This window comes from Chinchilla lanigera, unplaced genomic scaffold (assembly GCF_000276665.1).
Source record: "Chinchilla lanigera isolate Chin_1 unplaced genomic scaffold, ChiLan1.0 scaffold00065, whole genome shotgun sequence".
Lineage (NCBI taxonomy): Eukaryota > Metazoa > Chordata > Mammalia > Rodentia > Chinchillidae > Chinchilla > Chinchilla lanigera.
Window position 1 is genome coordinate 806,497 of NW_004955466.1, and position 7,364 is coordinate 813,860.

Consider the following 7,364-nt stretch of genomic DNA (forward strand, 5'->3'; position numbering starts at 1 on the left):
TGTTCAAAGCCAGGGACAGCACCTTTTTTTATTTAAGAGAGAGAGAGAGAGAGAGAGAGAGAAGATAAACATAACAATGAAACCGAGTTTCAAAACAGGTTAGTAGCACAGTTACAATAGTTGATACATTGTGTATTGTTGTCTTCATAGTAGTTATTTAGAGTAGAAGATATAGGTGTGACATCTTGTCCATACCATATTAGCACAAAGCTTTCTTTTCAATAAACTAAGAGAAGTTAGCTGTATAACTATCTTAACTATCTTGTGTGTATACATATATTTTTTCCTTTGTTCATTTCCCTTTCCTTATTACAGTTTGTCTTTTCTTTTATTCAGTTTCTGACAGCATCTTTTTTTTTTTGTCTTTTTGACACAGGGTCTCCCTATGCAGTTCAGGCTGGCCTTGAGCTCACTTTGTAGCCCAGATTGGTCTCGAACTTACAACGATCTTCCTGCCTCAGCCTTTTAAAGGCTGGAATTATAGGCGTGCGCCACCACGCTTGGCCACTGACAGCATTTTGCAGGGAATTCATGGCACCATGTCTTTTACTGTAACACTTTGTTTAAAACATTTTGAAACATTCACTATGTGTCAGGCACAGGGAATGGGAACAAAATATTGTAAAATACAGGTCCTTACCGGGCATGGTTTCTCACACTTGTAATCCCAGCACTCTGGAAGGCTGGGGCAGGAGCATCACTGTGAGTTCAAGACCAGCCTGGGCTACGTAGCAAGACCTCGCACAAACAAACAAAGTATAGACCCTCCCCTCCTGGAGTCACTACTGTGAGTGAACTAGTGAGTAAGTGTACAAATATAGTTCAATAAGCTCAGCGTTGTGAGGGGTTACTAGATCACTTATTCTATTTTATGTTGGAAGTTCTCTGTAATAAAACATTAAAAATTTTATACTATAGCTTCACACCAGGGCTGTTTGTACTGAAGGTGCCCAACCCAGAATGAAAAGCCCATCGAGGACGGCCTCACGGAGGAGGTGACCCCTGAGCTGGATTCCGACACGGGTCAGCCAGGCAAAGTAGCGCGCGACAGTCTTGCAACAAATGGTGCCAGGAGAGACAGACACAGGACAGCGTGCCCTCCTTAGAGCAGTACGAGTGCCAGTCAGTTTCTGTGGCTGGACGGCGGAAGCCACGGCCTTGCGGCGCCCTGTGAAGCTGTCCTTGCGGGTACTCCGCACTCCTCTGGGATTAAGGGTTTGGTGTTCCAGGTTTGGTTTCTCTTTGGCGGATTTAGGCGACAGCTCCAAGCGGGTGAGCAGAGAAAGGGCGCCACCTGGACGTGGGAGTGAAGAGTGCATTGAGTTCTCCGCTCAAAATTTGCCTTCATAAAGAAAATCCTGCCTCCTACCCAATCTACCCAAGGGCTGAACATCCGGGAAATCCTCTGACTTCCAGGGACAAACGAAAAGATAAGAGGCGGTGCTTAGAAATAGAGCAGAGAACCGAAATCCCAGTTAAAGACACATTCTATGAAGCACACGGGAAACAGCAAAAAGGAAGCTCGGACTGGCGCATCATTTCTTCCAAACTGAGTAACAGTGAGAAGGACCTTCCAGCTTTGCACCGGGCACATGGCTGCCCCGCGCCGCGTGCCGCGTACGTGTAATCTCATGGAAAACTCAGGAATGACCACGAGGAAGCTACCTGAGAAGCACTTCACAGCCACCACGCGCAGCTCTGAGAAGCTGAACAACCCTGGACCACACGGCCAGCACCTGGATGAGCTGGGATGTGAGCTCTGGTCTGCAGACTCAGAGACTCATACTTTTAACTACTAGGTTGGATACCTGGTGAACATGGCCATTCAATAGGTTAGAAGTGGTGCTTCTGTCGGCCTGCCCTCCTGTTTCCCAGTCTAGCAAATGACACTGCTCCTCCGCCCCATCCCAAGGCAGAACTCTGGAGTTCTGACTACAGTTGGTAATATCTCACCGACTGTGTCCCCCCCTCTCATAAATATCTTTACATTTCTCCCCCTATGCTCTCTGTCCTCACTGCCCCCGCTTTAATCTAGGCCATACTCCCCCGCGTACCTGACTAGCTGCCCTCTCAGCAGTCCCTGGCCTTCCCAGCACTTAGGAGGTCGCTTTAGAATTGATTCCTCCTAGACAGCCCCCACGCTGACAGCCCCCACCACCCTAACCCCAGGGGCTGGCACACAGTGGTCACTCACTTGATATCTGGATGACTGAAGATACCCAGAAATCCTTATTTCTACTGTAGCAATGCTCTGATCGAGCCGCGTGTCCTCAAAATCTGTAAGTGGAAGTCCTAATCCCCAGATGTCAGAATGGGACTGAAGACAGAGCTTTCGAAGCAGTCCCGCAGGCAAAAGGGGGTCAGCAGGGTGGGCCGTGTTCCACTGTGACTGGTGTCCTGATGAGGAGATTAGCACGCTCAAGACAGGTAGAGGAACAACCTTGTGGGGACACAGGGAGAGGCGGCATCTGCAAGCCCAGGAGAGAGAAATCAAACATGCTGACATCACCTTGGACTTCCAGCCTCAGGAACTGTAAGAAAATGCCCTTCTGTCAAGCCACCTGGTCTGTGGTATCCTGTTACAGCAGTCCTAGCAAAGGAACAGAATCAAGCAGGAGAACCAGACTCAGAGATGTCGAGGGACTGAAGTCTGTACAGATAACCAGTCATGCACTAATCCATTCTGTCTTGGTTGAGGTCACCCTTTCATGATGCCTTATTTAACGTGTTAAACATCTGACACTGGTGACTCCGACAGGCATATCTCAGTGCTCCCAGACCTCCTCACTAAGCTTAGCGCCCCCAGCTACTTTCTTTTTTGTGGGCCTGGAGACTGAACCCAGGGCCTTGTAGACAAGCACTCCACCACTGAGCCACATCCTCAGGCTTTACTTTTTTTTTTTTAATTTAGAGAAAGGGTTCCACGAAGTTGCTCAGGCTGGTATCTAATTTGTAATACTCCTGCTTCAGCCTACAGAGTAGCTGGATCACAGGTGTGCGCTGCTGCAAAGCTTGATGCTTTTAAATAGCAAAAATTCAACACTTTTTTTTTTTCCTTTTTGAGATAGTGTCTCACTATGCAGTTTAGGCTGGCCTTGAGCTCACTTTGTAGCCCAGGCTGGTCTCCAACTCCCAAGGATCCTCCTGCCTCAGCCTCCCGAATGCTGGGATTATAGGTGTGCCCCAACTCGCTCTGCTGTTTGTTTGCTTTTTTTTTTTTTTTTTTTTTTTGGTACCAGGAATTGAACTCAGGACCTTGTGCTTGCCAAGGCTTGTGCCACTGAGCTACATCCCTGGCCCTTGTTTGTTTTTTTAGGCAGGGTCTGGCTGTATAGTTCAGGCTGGGCTTGAACTCACTATGTAGCCTAGGCTGGCCTCAAACCTGCAGCAATCCTCCTGCCTCAGCCTCCCGAGTGCTGGGATTACAGGTGTGTGCCACCACGCCCGGCAGTTAGCACATCTGGATGGGTGAAGTGCTCGCTTCGGCAGGACATATACTAAAACTTGGGTGGGTGAAGAGTCTGATGACAAATGCCTGGCCCCCATGAGAATTGTGCAGAGGACCACGACCTCCAGACACAGAATGTGACTCATCTCTGACGCTCCAAATATAATCCTCGAGTCAGCAGGTCCGAGGCACGCACAGCAGGAGTGCGCGGAAGAAGTCAGGATCGTTCGCTGAGGTAGAAAGGGAGCACACAGGATGGAGGTGAGGTAGGGAAGAGTCCGCAGAGCTGCCTCTCTGCAAAGGGCAGGGGCCTACACCCCAGACAGGCCTCTGGTGGTGGTAGTGGAAGGAGAAGGGAGACCAGAAATGAGCCTGGCTCCAGGCACGGCCTCCGGAGCAGACCTGCAGTGCCTCCTCTGACGCAGCCACCCGCAGGATGGAGCACCCTTTGACAGCAGTGGACAAGAGCGCAGAGCAGCCCTCTGGAAGTGAGAGGAAAACCTCACCAGACTGTGACGTTCCTTCTAGACGCCTTGCCTACTCCGTGGCTCAGTGTAGCTTTGGTCGTGTGTGAAGTTCTTAGACACACGCATCACCCGAGCATGCTTCATGCAGAAGACGCATCAAAGCGGCTTAATAGTTCCAAATATTTTGATAAGGACAGTTTCACGGTCCACATGTGGGAAAGCAGCGTTACTTGGGCCCCCTGTCTTCTTGATGGTGCATTCAACAGGAGGACCCCTGAGCACTGAGCCCTAAATAGTCATGCACAGAAGCAGACAAAGACCTGGCCTCTTAAGGGGCTCACTCCCTGCCCATGACACGCCAAGATGTCATTTAATTCAGGTGAGTTATTTATTTTTTTAAGGTGAGTTTTTTTCAGATGAGTTTTCCTCTTCTTTTTTCCACCTGTATTTTCTAATTTCCTACTTTGGTGAACATCTACTGTTTAATTAAAGTATGAAATAAAACACTTTCTATTACTATTTCCTTTTCCCCTTGGTTTGTATCCTGAAATGCTTCTTAAAGCTTTAGTTTCAAGAATTGGAAGAGGCCGGGCATGGTAGCACACAGCTGTGGTCCCAGCACTCAGGAGGCTGAGACAGGAGGATCACTATGAGTTCAAGACCAGCCTGGTCTACATAGTGAGGATCACTATGAGTTCAAGACCAGCCTAAACTACATGCAAGACTCTGTCTAAAAAAAAAGTTTGGGAGAGGTGACACTTTGGGCTACATATTGCTCTGTGTCCTACCTATCAGGAGACAGAACTCACACCCTAATTAGAGGAAGGCTTATTTACAGGCGTGTGAGACTGTCAAAAGAGAATAAATATACCGACATGCGAGTTCTAAAGATTCCTGAAGGCCTAAGCAGAGAGCCACAGGAAGGACAATTCAGAAGGGGCACACCTTCCTCAAGACCAGAGTCCTGATCTCCGTGGAGAAGGTGAGGTTGCAGCCCATCGGGTAGAGCGAAGTCTGCCCTGGCAGAGATGCTCCCCAGCTGCTGGGCAGGCAGAAAGCCACTGACAAAGATGCAGGGGAACTGAAGCCCATGATGGAAGTCAAGACACCACATGAACCAGGACATGAGCACACAGTGCCCACTTCAGAAAGACACGGAAGGGAGGTCACCAGTAGGCCAGGACCATGCAGTCACCAAGGGACTGCTCTGGGCGTTCATCTTGGGCACAGGGCCACAGGATGTCCCACACATCTGCACCACCATCTGCACCACAGGATGTCCCACACATCTGCACCACCAACCATGTTGCAGGATCGAGAAAAGGCCACGGGCATGGCACCAGCAGCCGGGAGGAGAAGCCCTTTTCCTCGGAACAGGCGTCCACCTCCCTCTCGCAGTGGCCCTGCTGGTGGGTTCACCGTCAAGTAGAGAACGCTCAAAACACCTTTTCCCGGAACGGAGTCTCGGGGGTGAACTCGGATGTGAAGCATAAGCCAGTGGCTGGCACAAGCTGTTGGGTCATCAGTACACATGCTGCTGAAGCGAGTACTGTTATGGGTCATCAGAGCAGAGGTTGGGAAACGTTTGCTACCAAGAGCCTGACTGTGAGCAGTTTAAGCTTTTTGAGTTGTACAGCTTCTGTCAAAACTACTCAAGTTGGGGGCTGGGGATTTAGGTCAGCAGCACAGAGCCTGCCTGGCAAGCGCAAGGTCGTGAGTTCGATTCCCAGTACCGGAAAAAAACAAACAAAACAAAGCAAAACAAAAACTACTGAAGTAGGTGACTGTTGTACAGAAGCAGTACGGACAACATGTAAACTAGCACGTCTGTGTTTCAATACAACTTTATTTACAAAAGCAGGCATTGGATTTGCTCACACACAATAGCTTACCAGCTGCTGATGCAGAATGTTTTTAGACAGGGTCTTACTGTGTTGCCCAGGCTGGCCTTAAATTCAAAGGATTTGCCTACCTCAGCTTTCTGCGTAACTGAGACAACAGGTGCACAGCACCATGCCCAGCCACTATGTAAAATTTTAGAGTGAAAAAAACTTTATTCTTCAAATAGGAGTGTGCTCAGGAGGCGAGGGATGCATGCAAGAGCAGAGCTCAGGCAGATGGTGGGGCTGAGCAAAAGGAGTTTACGTGAGAGTATTGACATCTACCTTATGTGCTTTTTGGGGTCTAAACTGATGAGCTATTGTATTAAAGGGTCTAAGAATGTACCTAATAATTACCATTACCTCTAAGGGCCTGTACATGGCAAAATAATACTCCATATCATGCCTTCCATGTATAAAGACTACAAGCTGCGGCTCAGAGGGGTTCAGAAACGTCTCAAAGCCCACAGCCATGTGGACTCATAATAAGCAGCCTCATTCAAGCCCATGGTCCTCAGCATCACTTCCCTACTGCTCTCCAGGGAGATGGCGGCTCCCCAGCTCGGCTGCTTCCTTTACTGCCCATCATAATGAAGTGGGTTTAACTCCCTGCATCTTTGGCAGGCTCGGACTTAAAGCCTGAAGGAAACCCATACTTGTATCTGTGCACAGTCCATCTCCTGAAAGTCCAGGGTGACTTGAAAGAGCGGTGAGAGACATCCAACTGCTCAGCAGCTCCCCAGCGCATCAGCTCTGAAGTAGCTGGCTAGCTAGGTACCTGTCCCTGTTTCAGGTCCCCTTTGCATGCCCTCTCGCTCCATGACCTTCCCAGAGGAAGAATCACTGCTTAATCAAGGGTAGCATATTTGTGGGGCTTCTCCAATGTTACAGATGTTTCCGTACTGCTCCTGACCTCTTTAAGATAGGTTTATCAAAAAAAATTAATGGTAGGTATTTTATCACTGCCTATGGACAATATGTTGGCTCAGGAGCAAATCTGGGTATTTTGCATGTGTTTCCAGTTCTGATAACAAAGCAGGTATCATTGTCCCTAATTTAATGAATGTGACCTACTCAGCCATAAAGGAAGATAAATATGAGACACTTGTAGGAAAATGGATGCACCTTAAGACCATAATGCTAAGTGAAATAAATCAAAGACAGAAAGTTAAATATCACATAGAGTCTCTTATATGAGAAATCTAAAGCAGAAATAATTTACAGAGCAAAATAAAAGACAGATGATAGGGAACAGGGAGGTAGACCTTTTTGCAGATGGGGAGGGGACATAGGGATGGAAGGAGGAGGGAGGAAGGGAGGGAAGGGAATTAAAATGGATTGAGATGTATGTATGTGTAGATATATATACTTGCCACGAGGAATGTATTCAGTGTGTGTCATAAACATATACTAATAAAAACATTTTTTAAATAAAATTTTATTTTATTTATTTTTTTTGGTTTTTCTCTGGTACCAGGAACCGAACTCATGACCTTGCGCTTGCCAGGCAGGCGCTTTGCCGCTGAGCTAAATCCCCAGCCCTAAATAAAATTTTAAAACATGAAGACT